We start from the raw sequence: 10883 nt of genomic DNA, 5'->3' as shown, positions 1-10883 counted from the left end.
TACTATACAACTACACAGACAATAAATACACATACTATACAACTACACAGACAATAAATACACATACTATACAACTACACAGACAATAAATACACATACTATACAACTACACAGACAATAAATACACATACTATACAACTACACAGACAATAAATACACATACTATACAACTACACAGACAATAAATACACATACTATACAACTACACAGACAATAAATACACATACTATACAACTACACAGACAATAAATACACATACTATACAACTACACAGACAATAAATACACATACTATACAACTACACACAATAAATACACATACTATACAACTACACAGACAATAAATACACATACTATACAACTACACAGACAATAAATACACATACTATACAACTACACAGACAATAAATACACATACTATACAACTACACAGACAATAAATACACATACTATACAACTACACAGACAATAAATACACATACTATACAACTACACAGACACAGACAATAAATACACATACTATACAACTACACAGACAATAAATACACATACTATACAACTACACACAATAAATACACATACTATACAACTACACAGACAATAAATACACATACTATACAACTACACAGACAATAAATACACATACTATACAACTACACAGACAATAAATACACATACTATACAACTACACAGACAATAAATACACATACTATACAACTACACAGACACAGACAATAAATACACATACTATACAGCTACACAGACACAGACAATAAATACACATACTATACAACAAAATAAAGATAGAACAGATAGAACAGTCCCACCCTGCATGCATGTGTGCACGAAGATCTTTTGTAATATGTATTCAAAATGTTACGGACACCTTTGGGTAGGAATGCAACTAATATTCTACCCATACGTCGATTAATATATACATATATATATATATATATATATATATATATATATATATATATATATATATATATATATATATATATATATATATATATATATACCACATTTGAGAGACTGAAACCAAAGACTTTGGCATTTTTGCTTAAAAGATTCAAATGAATTAAATTATGAATCAAGAGTCAAAAAGCAAGATTTTTACAACAACCCAACTTTGGCTTTCTAAAGATATTAGTTGATGGAAAATCAGTGTTGAAGAATTAGGCATTTCATCTTTATACACTGAATGTGCAGCATCTCTGTCATAAACTACTGTGTATAGGTGAATCTCAATAAAAGCCATTATGCCATATTGACTTCCCCTGTTTCATATAATTCAATCACAAATGAGGAAATCATAAAGAAAAGCACACATAACTTTCCCGTAACAAGGGAGTTGTCTTTTCAGCAAAACGGGCTGCAACTCATCATCAGCAAGATGTCCTTAACAGTTTGAATGACATTGTGTCACCTTCTTGGAGCGACCAGTACACTCTGAGGCCATTGGCCACCGAGTAGATGCACAAGCAAAGAGCTTGAATGCTTCCAACTGCCAAATTATTGTTTTAGCCTGCTGAGAGTCCACAAAATCTGAATAATTCTTCTTCACAGCCTCTCCAAGACTTACATTTTATATTTTAGTCAAAGATAAGATGGTGGTTAAAACACAACGGTCAATAACTGATACACTTTTTTAAATTCCTTTCCTGCTTGATAATTAAAGCTATACTTTTTAGTGTGTTGCATTCTTACCCAAATGCATCGCTATATTTTGTAATGCTCAAGTATTTTGAATGTATAAATGCATGTATAAATGATAACATAAATAACAAAGTTATGTCTTATTTGACAACTCAAAAAAGGCATTCAGGAGTTGATATGCTTTTTGATCATGACCCATTTTCACAATAATTATTCTGCTTAATGTAACATCAACAGCTTGTACATTTATTTAGAAGATGGTAGCTTCCTTTCAGCAAACTAGCTAAACACCTCAAAACCCTCCTCTGAGCAACTCTGTGGTGTCAGCCAATTGAAATACAGCCAGCCAACACAGGCAATGTCTTCTTTAATTTATCCTCCGGCAAGAGACAAGTGACACCATTGTTGGGAGGAACTAGCCAAAACTGTGCGATATGCAGGTTTTGTCATTATTAGACAATCATTTATTTCATGGTGCAAGTTTTACAGCTGGTCGGTGAAGATGTATTATCAGACACCTGGAAATGAAGCTATAAAACTTCAAACCTTTCATTCATTTTAAACCTAAAGATTTCCAAACACAGAAGCCACCCGCTTGTTTAAAATAGCATGTCACCAGCTACAAAGTCCTAATAGCAAACAAACCAGCTGATGCTATTGATTAGTGGCTAAGGGCACACTTGAATGTCCCTGTTAACCCGATGCACTCAAATTAACCCCACTGTTTCCAGGAACTAAACAGGACACGTTTCAGGATGCATTTGTCTCAGATTAGGAACATAACAAAATGTTACATTGTACATAATGTTTCCTGTGATCAGTGCTACATTTCATCTCTTATTCTCTAATTCAGCTTAAAGCCCAATTTTATGAAGAAAAAGAATAAACGTGCACTCTGCCGATACAGGATCAGACCTGCTTTCCTGCTGCAGCTGATGCTCTCCGGTGAGAATGAATGCACACTTTCAGCACTGTGCACAAAAGCCCACACTAGAAAGTTCCCAGTGTTCAGTGTGAGCAAGTCGATGTGGCATTCAGAAGGCCATCTGGCTGTATTATTTTACATATTCTTTCACTACAAAAACGTGGTGTTCTTGTGTTTCATGCAGTGCTTTGGCGATCTTTTTCTAACAAGAGCCCGACAAGAGGGCATGGTTCCTCTTTCACAGGGTTATTTCCAAGAGTTGTAAAGAAACTGCAAGTGTTTATCAACTGTCACTGGGCGTCAAGCACAAGAAGGCCAAAAGAGACAGTCAGGAAATCAGCTGCAGCTTATAAAACTGAACCTCTCCAAAGGTAATAAGCAGCTGTAGAAGTGATCATTTAAAAAAAAAAAGAATAAAATCTCACTCAGAGGGAAACTGTGAAATGTTCCCCTCTGTGGCTGCGGCAGCAATGTGATGATTCAAGAGACCTTTTGTATGTTCCCAAATCCCAGCACCAACCCCCCAGTGCACACTGTCCAAACAGCACACTGTCTGGCACTGACACCACGTTCTCAGGCAGGAACAGTGTGCGATTGGCCTCTTCACTTCTGTTTGTAATAGGAGAGATCTTCTTTAAGCACAAGACAGCCTGACCACTACCACAATCTGGCGAGGCTGTTGTGTCAAGGCCAGGCCATCAAGGCAGAGAGAGAGAAAAACAAAGAACTATAAAAGCATGAAACACCACAAGTGGATTTAAATTGTTGGCAGGGTTTTGTCTTCCCTGCAGCAGGTGGTGATGTTCAGTGGAGGTCACTGACCTCTGGCTTATGACCCGAGTTTGATCCCCACTTTTGGCTAAAACATTGAGTCAGACACATAGTTGTCTTTAACTTTAGCCAGAGCAGTTTATCAGTGCTTTTTACTCCCAAAACTAGATTTACTTTTATATTCAAAACAGATGTTTGTTTGAGACCCATTTAGTACATATTCTAACAAAACTATAGCCATGCTAGCTGCTCCGTGAGGGGTTTACTTAGGCAAAGTGGTGCTTTGAGCTAAATGCTTACATCAGCATGCTAACATGCTCATAGAGACAACGCTAACATGCTGATGTTTGACAGGTAGACCTGTTATGTTTACCTTGTTTATCATCTTCCCTTAGCGTGTTAACATTTGCTAAATTGAACTAAACACCAAGTACATCTGAGTTTGATAAGTTATTAGTTTTTCAGGTATAGCGTGGTGATAAGTGATCTTTAGAGGTGCTGGTAGGCAGATTTTGCGTAGCCTACATTTGGATGTAGCTTTGACAAAAACATTTAACCGTAGACATTCTAGCGACTAGTGAGGCTTTACTTAAGCAAAATAGTGCTTTGAGCTAAATGTTAACATGGTCACAATGAAAATGCCTACTGGCTAAAAGTTTATTGTTGACCATGTTCATCAGCTTAGTTCAACACAATAGCATGCTAACATTAGCTGATTAGCGCAAAACACAAAGTAGGCCAACAGCTAAGGTGTAAAGGAGTAAATGGTAAATGGACTGTACTTGTATAGCGCTTTTCTAGTCTTCCGACCACTCAAAGCGCTTTTACATTACTAATCATTCACCCTTTCACACCCATTCACACACTGATGACGGGCTACCATGCAAGGTACCACCTGCCCATCAGGATCTCTCTAATCATTCACACCCATTCATACACCGATGGCACAGCCTTTGGGAGCAACTCAGGGTTAAGTGTCTTCCCCAAGGACACATCGACATGGACTGCCAGAGCCAGGGATCGAACCGCCGATCCTCTGATTGGAGGATGACCCTGCTCTCCACTGAGCCACAGCCGCCCCTGTGTCATTAGTTTTTGCTTGTCATTACATATTCTGGACAAATTGGCCTGATAATGGTAAGATTTAAAGCTCAGGGATCACTATTATCAGGGCAAAAAAAAATGAAATGCAACTGTACTCATTGACCCAGCGTTTGTTGACTTCCTTCTGGGATTCCTTTATCTAGTGCTGACATTGCAAGGGCACTCCAACTTGTCAAACTTCCCTGAAACGAAAATGAACATACCCTTATCAGAGCAGAAGAAGTTATTAACCACTTCAGAGTGTTTTACAGTTGAGCCAGTCTTACTGGAAATGTCGTGTGTTTAATGTTATTGAAATTGAGAATAATACTGGTTGAACTTGTGGTTTCATGTAAATCAGAGACATTTATTCACTGATTAGAACAGACTCAAGTTATTTAAGTGATAATAACTGATACACAATAAATGGTGCTATAGTGTGGTTATATATGAGTAGTGTGTTGTCTCTCTTTCTTTGCTGTTGATCTACACAGCTTACTTATCCTCAGTGACACATCAACGGTTGGGCCCCGTGACTAATAATGACAAAGCAGTCTGTAATTAGTCAGATGGAAGATATTGTACAGGTGTTAAAAAGCAAACATGTAAGTCAACAGTGAATACTAAAACTAATACCTATTCTCTTTAACAATGTGGCTCACATGTGCTGGCGTTTCAATAGGCGGCTGGTTAAATATTGTTCCTTGTTTCTTTGCTTTGACCAAAAAGAACAGCATGTATGAATGCAGTAATCACATGAGGTCAAATGAGTCAGTCAGGCGTAGCTGAGACGGGTAAACAAGTCCAAACTACCTGTTATTGTAACAAAGTGTGACCTGGCTGCTGTCTAGCAGGATATACTTGTTACGGTGTTATTGGGTCCTTATCATCAAGACTCAAGAGTGAAAGCCAAATCATTTGCTGACACACGTACAGATAGCATCACATGTCCCTGCTCCTTTTCCATACTATTCTTAGAAATCCTCGAGCTTTATTCAGTCTGGATTCTTTAAAAGTATTTTGCTGCAAAGTTTTCTGTTTGATATTTGGCTTTAGCCCAAAAAGAACAGGATGTTCTTTTTTAGGTGAATGATTCCATCTCTCACAGAAAAGATACACTGTATGATGCAATGAACATTAACTTTCCCATTATAGTTTGATACCTAACATTAAAGAAGTGCTGTTTGCTGATTTATTTTTTATTGTTTTGATTTTGTTGAGTCCATCAAGGGTATTTTGACTGGAGAAGGAAAAACACAAATCATCTTTCTTGCTGTGAGTTAGATAAGAAGATGGATACAATTCTTATATCTGTTTGGTAAATATAAGCTACAGCCAGCAGCCAGTTAGCTTAGTTTAGCATAAAGACTGGACACAATTGCACAACAAAACAACAAAATTGCACCTAAAAGCACAACTAGAGCTCACAGATTTACACATTATATATCTTGTCTGTTTGACCTGTACAAGAAAAGTATGATACATCATAGAAAAATAAAAATGACAAGTGTCATTTTACATGGGATTATGGGCGGGACTACATTTTAGCCGCGCAGTGTGATATCTGGGATGATCATTAGGTTGCCTGGTAACCTCAGCGTGATAACAAGACTCAAAGAAGTCAATGCTCACTGCCCAGAAACTGTCTGGCACATAACTCCCTGTAAAACCATGTCATGTTTACACAATGTAATGTATTATTACATGATAGCCAGGTTACATCCACTGCTCCAGGTTTTTATGCTAAGCTTAGCTAACTGGCTCACTGTATGCATGTGTAACAGATATATATGAGAGTGGCAGATATGAGAGAAGCCTGCAAATTTCCCCGCTGCAGGACTAATAAATGATTATCTTATCTTATCTTATCTTATCTTATCGCTCAAACTAACTCTCGGCAAGAAAGTAAATAAGCATATTCCACAAAATACTTTAAGTATATAAATGTAATTTTGTACTAACAAACTCTAGTATTACTGTAGCTTTTTTAAAATATCCAAATGAAGAAGTGCAGATGATCATACACTCAGTTCACAGATGTTTTAAACAGCTTTGGCCGCTGTGGTTAAGGAGATAGGGCGGCTCGTCCTCTAACAGTTTGATCTCCTGCTCCTCCAGTAAACATGCAGAAGTGTCCTTGGGCAAGATACTGAACCCCAAATTGCTCCCAAAGGCTGTGCCATGTTTAGATCCTTATGATTCATACACTGGTGGCACCTTGTATGGCAGCATGTGCCATCACTGTATGAATGTGTGTGTGAATGAGTGAGTGTTGACATGTAGTGTAAAGTGCTGAGTGGCTGGAAGACAAAAAAGCTGCTACATAAATGCAAGTCCAAGTCAATTTGCTATATTCAGACATGCATATACATGTACAAGCTGTTGATGTGGAGGAATCATACACACTGCTGTTCAAAGGTTTGTAATGAACAAAAAGCTTGATAGGGTACCATTAAACTGGCTTAGAGGAGTACTCTATATTTTTGAATGGGCTTTCATGCTTTAGTTGCAGAAGATCCTCTTTACAAAATAGATGTAATTTGTGAAGGTTTCCAAAACCGAAAGGACGGTTTTGTACACGGAGAACAAAACACTGCACAATGGTTCAACGAGACTGGCAATTGACAAGGGAAGAGAGAGAGACAAATACACCTCGGAGCAGTTCAATAGGAATAGAAGAAATCACCAGCTATTTGTAAAATAAATTGGAAGCTTATCAGGAAAATGTGTGCAGATTAAATAAGGATCAGGTTCCTCTTTCAGTGTCAAGTGCATAATAATGCATCCTATAAAAAGCTGGAATTGACAGGCGTGTTGCTTCAGCAAAGATATCCTTCAAACTTGACAATATGAAAAGAAGGCTTGTCTAGAGTTAGCACTATTGGAACTGGATCAGGTAATTTCCGTTGAACATAACATGGACTGAAAAAACACAGTTTAAACCTATTCAATTCAGTTGCGCTGTTGTTGGTCAATAATGATCAAGGCCCAGGGTCACTTATATTTTTCTGAATTGGAATCCAAATTCAAAATCCAATGGTATTCAAGGGAAAAGATTGTTACAACAGTATTCTCCTCTGTCATGCAACAATATGGGGACATGGACCAAATGGAAGTTTTAATCATTTAAATATCATTCTTTTGGGGACAAAACTTTTTAAGATGTTTGTATTACCCTTGGTGTCTCAATTATACTGTAATTCTTTTTACATCTATGCTAATCTAAAGCTATTATTGAAGGAAATAAAAGAAACAGCTTTTGACCAGCAGTATATACAAATATATAATAGATTAACCAATGAAAGCAGTCCAGGAGAGTTAGTTTAGATGTTGTCATGCGGGTGTCCTTTTTCAGCAACAACTGGAAGGAAGTGGAGGAAACATTGTAAAGTCTGATGACACAAAATATCCCTCTAAAGATGCTCTGTGAGGCACCTTGCAGGAAGTAGGTGGAGGCCCTAAGGGGGAAAGGGAGGCTGCATCAGTTCACAGAAGGGTGGGAGGTGTTGTTGAAGCGTGAGTTCATTTTGGTCGTCATCCTCCCTCTGCCTGTGCCTCCAGGCTGACCAATGTTCAGCCACACAACAGAGGCCGCCTTTTTCACCAGTATGTTAATGCCGCCTGCCTCCTCCGCCTTGATGCTGCCCCCACCAGCACACCACCACAGAACAGAGTGCTGCCCAAAACTCATTGATGGAACATGCTGAATTGTTGCATAATTTAAAAAGCATTAGAGCCATCTCAAGACTGGGACTCTATCCTATGACGTGAAAGTGACGACTGTCATGCATGTAGAGTTGAATACATAACCACAAGCTGATATCAACGTCACTCACTTGACCCTAGGCTGACGCTGAGCCGTGACTATGTCCTGCCATCATTGTTCCTTCACATCACAGCGTGGTGGCTTTGTCTGCTCCACACAATACAGCTCAAAAGAGCAAAGTGAAGCGGACACTTTTTTTTGTTTTTGCGCCCATTTGCTGGTCAGTCATGGCCCTATTCAGAATGCATTGATCAGTGCAGTGGCTGAGGGAGGGATGTGCCTCGCAGGCAGTGGTGAGGGGACCTGACTCTGAAATACACCATTCAGCTGAGTGGTGAGTCCGCAGGCGCTGCATTAACTCGCCATGCTGATGCTATAGAGACGAGGCTCTCTTTTCTAAGGCCATTCAACAGAGGCACTTCATCCACGAGGGGGTAAACCGGCACCATGCTCGAGTCTATGCAAGACTGCACTGGGAGACATGGAAATTACATTGACATATATATCTACATCAACTTGATGCAAAACATTAGGCTAATCGTTTTGTCCATAAAATATCAGTACATAGTGAGAAATGCTTATCCTGAGCCCAAGCTAATGTCTTCAAATTTAATATCTTAAATTACAAAACCCAAATGTGCATTCAGGAGAAGCTGAAACATGAAAATACTTTGTTTGCTTGCAGAAATTAGTGAAATAATACATTGATTATAGTCATCAATTAAACAACTAATTGTTTGGGATCAATAAAAAATGCCTTATGGCTATCATATAGATACAAATCCACTTTTCAGTCTGACCTCCTTTGCTAAAAAACTAGCTTGGTCTTCTGGAGAAAAGCTTCACTATGATACTGTCTGTACTTTATGCTAGACTACTAATTAGGGGAGACATAAATAAACATATGCATCATGACTTTTCTTGTCTGATTTGTCCTCACTCGACTTTTCAAACTCATTTTTTCCAGACTAGTGCTTTGCCTTTAGTTTTTTTAGGTTCATTTTGATAATTCCACTTTTTTTTTTTTCCAATGACAAGAGCAACAACAGATTTTGTTTGCATTAACAAACGTGCTCGTGCGCCATTAAGACGCGATCGGTCTGTAATTTAGTCTGGACTCTGCATATATGTGGTGCAGAGAGAGAGAGAGAGTTCAAAAGAAAAACAGCAAAGTCTGAATTTCAAAACATACGATTTCCAAAGCGGTACTAGTTGCATCACATGGCTGTGACTAGTTGCTCTCATGTCAGAGGGTTCACGTGTGGGCGAGGCTCCACACAGACCGAAGCGGTGCGCGACCTCGGGGATGAGCCCTAGGGGTGTGTGTGTGTGTGTGTGTGTGTGTGTGGGGGGTGGGGGGGGGGGTATGAATTGAAACGGGAGAAGTTGGAGCGTCCCCCTTATAAAAAGAAAAAAAAAAAAACCACTTCACGGCACCGTTTACAAGGGAGCACGGTGTTTATCCTCAAATGACCCCAATGCTGAAGCGAGAACATCCCGTTCCTGAGATATTAATAGCTCCCCTTGCGTCACCAAACTGTGGCGGACCGCTCTGCTAGACACGCAACGAAGCCACAAACTGTGCCAGCGACACATATTCCTCCAAAGCAAACATGGTTATAAAACAGGTAGTCATCATTCCCCTCCAGCTGTCTGCGGCTGTTCCAGCCAGCGTGATTACCACTTGTAAGTGTTACACACGTTGTTATTAAGCTGGTGAGAGCTGAGTCTGGATGACAATAACTCCAGCCAGTGCACATTTTGGGAGTTAAGTGTCAAACTGAAGGGCGATTTATTGCGTAAAGAGAATATGGGTCAGTGTATCAGAAAGCAAATTGGTGTGTTGTTAAAGGTGGATAGCACAAAAGTCTGCAGTGCAATTGTCAGCCAAACAATCCTACACAGTTTTGCGCCAATAGGAGAGCCAATGTTGTTGATGAGCTGAAAGCATAGCGGCACAATGCACAATAAGCCATATGTTAACTCAGCCCCTTCCCCCAATCCCAGAGCCAAGTGAGACTAGAGCTACAGAGCCTGGCCTGCATAGCTCCGGAGGGAGGGAGGGAGGTGGGAGGAGAGTTTCTGTTGCTATGTTCTCTCTGGGAGTCTCCTGTCTGGAGGATCTATGGGCTGGCTGATTTTGAGGGCTGACATGGCAGTGTTGTATGTAGGTCAGCAACAGTAAAACAACTTAGGCAGCCCCAAAAAGCACACCGAGGGAAAAGTGTTCTCATGCAATGTGTATACTGTACTTTAAATCTGTACATTTTACTGGCATGCAAAACGTGACTGGCAGATTGTGTATCATCCAGTCTGTGCAGTGTTACTTCATCCTTTCCATGCTATGTGCTAGCTCCTCCACACCAGCATCCACAAAAACAAGAGTTGAGGCGTTCACCCCTGGTTGATGCATGTCTTGCAGATGCCAAATATAACTTCCTGTGGAATCATTATAATCACTATAAAAAAAATCCTAGTGTTGCAAAAGATTTGTCTGAAGAACAAAACATTTGAAATAAACAATTGCAACTCAAGACCCACTTACTAGCCTTTTTTGGAGGTTTTGACTATATGACACAGTCCTTATCAGAGATATGATTTCCTCAATTTCCATTAAAATATAGATCTTTTAAACTTTTTTTCCCCCATGTTGACTTTGAGAGAATTTGAACTTGACATC

Source organism: Anoplopoma fimbria, chromosome 19, assembly GCF_027596085.1.
Source record: "Anoplopoma fimbria isolate UVic2021 breed Golden Eagle Sablefish chromosome 19, Afim_UVic_2022, whole genome shotgun sequence".
Classification (NCBI taxonomy): domain Eukaryota; kingdom Metazoa; phylum Chordata; class Actinopteri; order Perciformes; family Anoplopomatidae; genus Anoplopoma; species Anoplopoma fimbria.
This window is presented reverse-complemented; position numbering follows the sequence as displayed.